This window comes from Bos javanicus, chromosome 7 (assembly GCF_032452875.1).
Source record: "Bos javanicus breed banteng chromosome 7, ARS-OSU_banteng_1.0, whole genome shotgun sequence".
Taxonomy (NCBI): Eukaryota; Metazoa; Chordata; class Mammalia; order Artiodactyla; family Bovidae; genus Bos; species Bos javanicus.
Window position 1 is genome coordinate 97587889 of NC_083874.1, and position 8014 is coordinate 97595902.

General features: G+C 40.4%; 1 non-coding gene across 1 annotated transcript; it reads left to right on the forward strand.

Moving 5' to 3' along the window:
• The first annotated feature begins 1249 nt into the window (after positions 1–1249).
• LOC133252245 (small nucleolar RNA U3) lies at positions 1250–1463 on the forward strand. The gene has a single exon (XR_009737861.1). It is a non-coding gene; the product is annotated as a small nucleolar RNA U3 (small nucleolar RNA).
• Positions 1464–8014: the final 6551 nt, after the last annotated feature.

An 8014-nucleotide genomic window follows, 5' to 3' on the forward strand; every position in this document is an offset into this window, starting at 1 on the left:
AGTCAGTTCTTCGCATCAGGTGGCCAAAGTATTGGAGTTTCAGCTTCAGCATCAGTCCTTCCAGTGAATATTAAGCACTGATTTCCTTTAGGATGGACTAGTTGGATCTCCTTGCAGTCCAAGGGACTCTCAAGAGTCTTCTCCAACACCACATTTCAAAAGCATCAATTCTTCGGCGCTCAGCTTTCTTCCTAGTCCAACTCTCAGATCCATACATGACCACTGGAAAAACCATGGCCTTGACTAGATGGACCTTTGTTGGCCAAGTAATGTCTCTGCTTTTCCATATGCTGTCTAGGTTGGTCATAACTTTCCTTCCAAGGAGTAAGTGTCTTTTAATTTCATGGCTGCAGTCACCATCTGCAGTGACAAAGGTATTAGAAAGCCGCAGTTTTTCCTGACAAGATCTTCCTCCTGTCTCACTCTCTGGTCCAGTGGAGGGGCGGGTTTCCTTCATATCACACTCTCCATGAGCAAAGATTCAGTCCTTTCCAGCTCCCAACCTTAGCGTGCGCCTTGCTGCCACTCATCAGTAGGGATAGTCCCGATGTCCCCAGCTTCTCTGAATGATGAGGCTACGGAGTCTCAGGAGCCTGGTTCACTAGAGAGCACTTTGACTCGACTGCGGACACGTGTTGTGAGGGTAGGTCAGTGAATTCTGGGAGTGGGCTCAGGCGGCTCAGTGAAGAAGGTTTACTTCCCTGAGCTGCCTTTGATCTCAATTTAAGCAATTTATTTATATTTGGAACCATGTCATTTTAACCTGAATTTAAAGTGAATTGAACAAGCCAATTGACAATGCAGTGATCACCAACTATTAAGCCCATTTTTTTTTACAGGAAAAAAGATGCATTAAGTCTTTGGAAAGATCTAGATAGGGACCAAGGTGGTGGTGGATGTGTGGGAAGAAATTTTCAGAAACAAAGATAAATGGTTTGTGTTTTAGAGGAATAAATAGGTCAATGTTCCAGACACTCCATTTCATTAATCAAGTTGGCAATGGTATCAACAAACTCAATTGCTAGTAAATGATTATCTGATTAAAATGGCAAGAAGAATATGCCCAAGTAGGTATAATACATTTTATAAGATTTAAAATACTCCCAATGCATTCTTTTCTGATGGTATCAGTAGTATGTTGGGTAACATTTTGCCAGAAAAAAAAAAAATCTCAAGGATGTGCTTATTCTTCACAGATTATACACCCCCTTGTTCTCTTGTGAATTACACTGATCTACTAAAAAAAAGTAAAAATAAACTATATGTTCAGGGATCATTTCTATAGTTCGTTACTGGAGAAGTTTCTCTGAACCTGCAGAGCACCAGAAACCATGAGAAGGAGATGCAGCTTTCTCTCCCGAGTGTGAAGCCGGCTCGGTATTGCTTCTGCAGCTATTAGCCACTGATAATCGTTCTTCTCTTCCTTTTGGAGAGTAAGAGGGAGAGAGTGTAGTTTGAGTGGTCAAAAAAAAAAAAAATACTACATAGACCTCCCATATCCTTGTTCATGCTACTAAAAATAGACTTCCTAAGATTGTATGGTTTTTCCAGTAGTCACATATATATGTGAGAGTTGGACTATAAAGAAAGCTGAGTGCCAAAGAATTGATGCTTTTGAACTATGGTGTTGGAGAAGACTCTTGAGAGTCCCTTGGACTGCAAGGAGATCCAACCAGTCCATCCTAAAGGAAATCAGTCCTGAATATTCACTGGAAGGACCGATGTTGAAGCTGAAACTCCAATACTTTGGCCACCTAATGCGAAGAACTGACTCATTGGCTCATTGGAAAAGACCCTGATGCTGGGAAAGATTGAGGGTGGGAGGAGAAGGGGATGACAGAGGATGAGATGGTTGGATGGCATCATTGACTTGATCATTGACTCGATGGACACGGGTTTGGGTGGACTCTGGGAATTGGTGATATACAGGGAGGCCTGGCGTGCTGCGGTTCATGGGGTCGAAAAGAGTTGGACACGACCGAGTGACTGAAGATTGTGTTGTGTTACATTATCCATGTACTTTGTTGTACCACTCCCAAATGTTTAGGGTAGATAATAAAATCACTAAATGAAAATTAGATGCAACTTGCTCAAATCTCGGATAAGAAAGGAGTGTTCTTTTCGCTCTACCCAGGGAGTAAGAAAGTGACCAAGAGAGGCATTGACTAAGCCCACCCTCTCGCTCCAGGGACAGGCAGGTGAAGTTGCAGATGGACACAGATGAGTGTTTGGGACATTCAAGTTTCAAGCCCTGGGCCTTCAACGCCTCTGTCTCCTGTGCTTGACTAACTCACTGTTACAGTCCGGTTTGTCTGGTCTCTGTTCACATGCCGCTCTTGCTTAACTAATCTATTACGTATCAGCAGATGGCTTTCCAAGCAACACTTCTGCAATCTCTTTCTCACAAAGGTGTTTGCAAGTCAGCTCTCCCTTTGACACCTTAGTCAGCGTAATATTGTTTCCTATATAGATGAATGTTGCATCTGTCCCAAGATCAGTGATCTGGCAAACTCAACTATTCCGAACACAGGCCAGAATAAATGGGAAGATAAAAAGTCAATGAGCCACTAAGGGAAACTAACAGAATGTGTACACAAAATCTTGCTCATTTTGCTCAGAGAAGAATCTCCAACTCAGGGCTTAGTTACTCCCACTTTACATACAAGTCGGACATGCCATTCAACCAACTTCCTGTGTAGCATCACAAGAAAAGCAGCAAATATGCAGAGCGGAGAAAGATGGCTGGAAAACAGGTACACTGGCAATAACCAGGAAAAAAAAAAAAAAACCTGACAACTGCTTTGGATGCAAAAGTGAGAACTTCAAAAATGTACAACAGAATGTAGGAGCCATCACTATACATCATAGTGTGAGAGACTCACAACATCCCCTTAGGCAGCACTGCCGTACTTCCCAGTGGAACTGAGTCATCCGGAAAAGGTTAAACTATTATTTTGAATTCCAGATAAGAAGGCAGAATGTGTATTGCCCATCACATAAAGTTTTCCAATGAAAATAGCTAAAATAAAGGATTTCATTCATTCCTTTATGAAATAGACATCAACTGTTTACCATGTGCCAAGGAGGCTTTCATCCCCTGCTTTTTCTTTTTTTTTAATTTAGATAACTGCAGCTTGGAAGATAAGCAATCTGCTCAATCCTAATGACCTTCTCAAAGTTACTCCTAGATTAAGCCAGGCCATAAAGATAGGGAGTCACCACCCCAGTGCTCTTTCTCCTGCAGGTTTGCTGCAGCCCCAGACGGCTCTCAGGGAACCGTGTGATCTGTCTGAAACCTGTGGCTTCATTAACTGGGAGACACTTAGTGGAAACAACAGATATTCAGACCTGGGGATGCATTGTCTCTGTTCTTAATGTAGAGAATAAGGCTGTCTCTTGTTAAGTTCTAGGCTTTGTGAGTCATAGAACTTGCCTTTGCCTTGGTACCTGGAGGCACAAGCTAAGACTGTGATCCACTTCTCATCACTGAAGGGACTTGAAGGGCGTTATTTTGCACCCTGTGTTCTGATTCTGTACCTTTTGTTTTCCACTTGCCTCACCCATCTCACTCATTTTGAATGTATATCTTCTTGCTCTAAAAGTGAAAGTTGCTCAGTCATGTCCGACTCTTTGCGACCCCATAGACTATATAGTCCATGGAATTCTCCAGGCCAGAATACTGGAGTGGGTAGCCTTTCCCTTCTCCAGGGGATCTTCCCAACCCAGGGATTGAAACCAGGTCTCCCACATTGCAGGCAGATTCTTACCTACTGAGCCTATCGTTTGTTTTATTTTTATTTTTTTTAAGCTTGTACAGAAGTCACCGTGTGCTGGATGCTATTCTAAGCCCTTTACAAATATTAACTCACTTCTTTCTCATAATTATGCATGCACTATCCATTTACAGATCATTAAAAGCTGGCACTGAGAGATTCCCTATCATATGTATCTCTTAATCTACAGAAAGTCTTTATGGAAAATAAGAAAATATATTGCAATCCATAAACAATTAGCTCGTAAAATTAACTGGAACATTTACTTAAATGCGCATCTTTATTTCCCAGTATGGTCAGATATACCAGACATAGAAATGTATATACTTACATTAAAGTGATTTGAAAGTGTTTATGGGATTCTTCAGGTTCTTAAGACACACTGTGATCTAACCAGGCCACTGACAGCTAAACCTGGGTGGGAAATCACTGGTGATCTGACGCTCCCTGGCACACCTTCCTCCTGGCCTTCTGTGGGGCATGTTTCCCACCTCTTTATTTAGCAGGCTGTAGTTCATGCTGGCCCTGGTGAATGGCCTCAGTCATACATCTTATTGGTTAATAGTGCTGTGCACTGCCTGAGAATAAGTAACCCAAGTCTCCAAGAGTCCTGAGAACTGAGGAAGGGCTTCTCCATGATTGTTTCAGGGATTCTTTTTGAGGTGTTTAGTGCAGTGTGCTGTAAATTGTTTCTTGAATTATTGAAAATCATGGGCATCCGGGTTGACTAGCTAAATAAACCTGAGTGAGTCCTTTACTCCCCAAGGGCAGTGCTGGGTTGATACGCACCCTTGCATTTGGCTCTGGACAGTGTAGAGGCTGAAAGAGGCTTTATCATCTCAGATAAGACTAATCTCAAGGCTGTGTATTGTCACCCTGGTTATTTAACTTATATGCAGAGTACGTCATGAGAAACGCTGGACTGGAAGAAACACAAGCTGGAATCAAGATTGCCAGGAGAAATATCAATAACCTCAGATATGCAGATGACACCACCCTTATGGCAGAAAGTGAAGAGGAACTCAAAAGCCTCTTGATGAAAGTGAAAGTGGAGAATGAAAAAGTTGGCTTAAAGTTCAACATTCAGAAAACTAAGATCATGGCATCCGGTCCCATCACTTCATGGGAAATAGATGGGGAAACAGTGGAAACAGTGTCAGACTTTATTTTTTGGGGCTCCAAAATCACTGCAGATGGTGATTGCAGCCATGAAATTAAAAGACATTTGCTCCTTGGAAGGAAAGTTATGACCAACCTAGATAGCATATTCAAAAGCAGAGACATTACTTTGCCAACAAAGGTTCGTCTAGTCAAGGCTATGGTTTTTCCTGTGGTCATGTATGGTTGTGAGAGTTGGACTGTGAAGAAGGCTGAGCCTGAAGAATTGATGCTTTTGAACTGTGGTGTTGGAGAAGACTCTTGAGAGTCCCTTGGACTGCAAGGAGATCCAACCAGTCCATTCTGAAGGAGATCAGCCCTGGGATTTCTTTGGAGGGAATGATGCTGAAGCTGAAACTCCAGTACTTTGGCCACCTCATGCGAAGAGCTGATTCACTGGAAAAGACTCTGATGCTGGGAGGGATTGAGGGCAGGAGGAGAAGGGACAACAGAGGATGAGATGGCTGGATGGCATCACTGACTCGATGGACGTGAGTCTGAGTGAACTCCGGGAGTTGGTGATGGACAGGGAGGCCTGGCATGCTGCGATTCATGGCGTCGAAAAGAGTGGGACACGACTGAGCGACTGAACTGAACTGAAGACTAATCTCATTCCCAGGTAGAAAATGGCAAAAAAAAATCTTTCTGTTATCCACTTTAAAATCAGCCCAAAAATGAGAACAGAAAAGAAACAGAAGCACAGTTCTTGATGATACTAAGATAAATCTATTTTTTCTAAACCTAGCGGACCCAGGTCTCCTGTGTCTTCTGCATTGCAGGCATATTCTTTACCGCTGAGCCATCTGGGAAGCCCAAGTCATCAGTGAACAGAGGGACTGTTACCTACCAGAGTGAAGACACCCAGTGGAGATAAAGATAAAGGCAGATACCAGTGGGAAGCTCCTTGGTTAGACCAGCAGCACATCTGAAAGGTTCAGGAATAGAGAAACCAGATATCGAGAAAGGCCTGGGGGATCCTAAGCTATCCCTCTGAGCCAGTTTTTGAGTGGAGACCTGGGATCTTATTGGTATCTGGGTTCATTATCTTCAAATTGTTAAAGTTCCACTTCTCCGAAACACAGTCCAACTGTTTGCGTATATTTTATAAATTTGAAATGTAGTATTAATCATAATTTTTGCTAAAATCTCATTACATTCTAATGATTTCTAAACTTTTAGAGGTTGTACGTATGCTATATGGACTCTTTGATCAAAAACTCTTGCTTGACATTCAGCGAAACTGAAATATTATCTCAGTGCTCACAGCGGTTCAAGTCAATTAAGTATCACTACTTAAATTTGTTAGATTTGCATTTTTTATTGCTGTTACTCTAATTCAGAAAAAGTATATCCATAGCTTAAAAATAGATCATTAAAAAAGAATGATGAAAATGTAGTGTGCACACTGCAAGTAAGAACAAAAGTGAAAATGTAGACAGGGAACAGAACTCCAGGGTAAATACAGGATGTGAATTTGCAGGGGTTAGAGTAGGGGGAATTAAACATGTGATGATTTTGCACAAGCAGCCAATTAAGGAGCGCGTGATTAAGTGCGATGATGAATATAAGATAAATGGACTTTATTGGAAAATTGATTCACTGCCGCCAGTCCCAGTGCATTACCTGTTAAAACACTTGTCGATAGTGACGTATAGCCCTAGAGGTTTTCTGGCACGATGACGGTGCTTGTAAAATCAATCACAGTTTTACAGAGCTATGCAAAAGAATACTATTCATTACATAAACTGCTGGATTTTTTTTCCTAAGGGCAGATAAATGACCAATGTGACAGACTGATATTTGTTCATGTTTATATATCTCTTTCCCTTTATTGCTACGAAGACTTTAAAACCAAAAAAAGGTCAATGTTTTGTGCTTTATTGGAAAGAAAGCAGAATAATTTTGAAGAAAAATATGTTCAAACAGCCTGATCACTAGGTATCTCTATATAACACTAAACAAAACAGTGTGAAACTGCCTCTGAATGAGAAAAATAAGCTAGGAAAACAGAATAGAGGCCAGAAATTGACCCAAGCATAAATAGGAAGTTGATATATAGTGGACTTTATCGTTCAAATCAGTGTGAAAGGAATGAAATACTTGATAAAATGTGTTTAAACTACTGCTTATTCATATCAAAAGAAGACACTGTAATCTTACCTAATTCTTTGTTGTCATTTAGTGCTAAATTGTGTCTGACTCTTTTGCAAATCCATGGACTGTAACCCACCAGGCTCCTCTGTCCATGGAATTTCCCAGGCAAGAATACTGGGGTAGGTTGCTGTTCGCTTCTCTAGGGGATTGAACCCATGTCTCCTGTGTTGGCAGGCAGATTCTTTACCACTGCCACCAGAAAAGTCCTCATTCTGGAATTTATTTTCATCTACATCATTCTAGACAAAAATAAATTCCAGATGATTTAAAGACATAAATGTCAAAAGAAAAAACTTTTTAAATTTGAGAAGAAAATATAGATTGATTCACAACCTTAAGAATTTCTTAAACCATATACTAAGAGCACAAGAAGCAAACTACATGAAAAAAGATTGATACATCTGAACTATTTAATTTTGATAGAAAATTTTAGAACATCTTTGTGTACAAAAATATTAAAAAATGATTAATTATTAACTTGGGAGAGGAATGAAGGGAAAGATTCTGGGAAAGTATTCAGGAGTTTTCAGTTATAGCTATAATAGTTTATCTTTCAATATATATAACTTAAGCATGTATGGCAAAATGCTGTGGTCTGACAAAATTGACTTACTGGTGTAAGTTATATTGTTTTCTATCATTTCTCTATTTTATGCTTAAAATAGTTTATAGTAAAAAAAAACAAAACAGATTAAAGAATGCTTAAGAGAGAGGCATGGCTGATAGACTGTGAGGGCCATCATATGTAAAACCCAGTTCCAGAGGAAATGTTTGATATATTCAAAGAGATAATGGCTGAAGATTTTCTAAAACTGACGAAAGAAGTGAATCAAGACTTAAATCAAGGCACACCCTCTCTTGAATTCTCACGAATACACACTTTTCTTAAAGAGCAGTTATGTTTGAGCTGAGATCTTTTTGGCTACAAT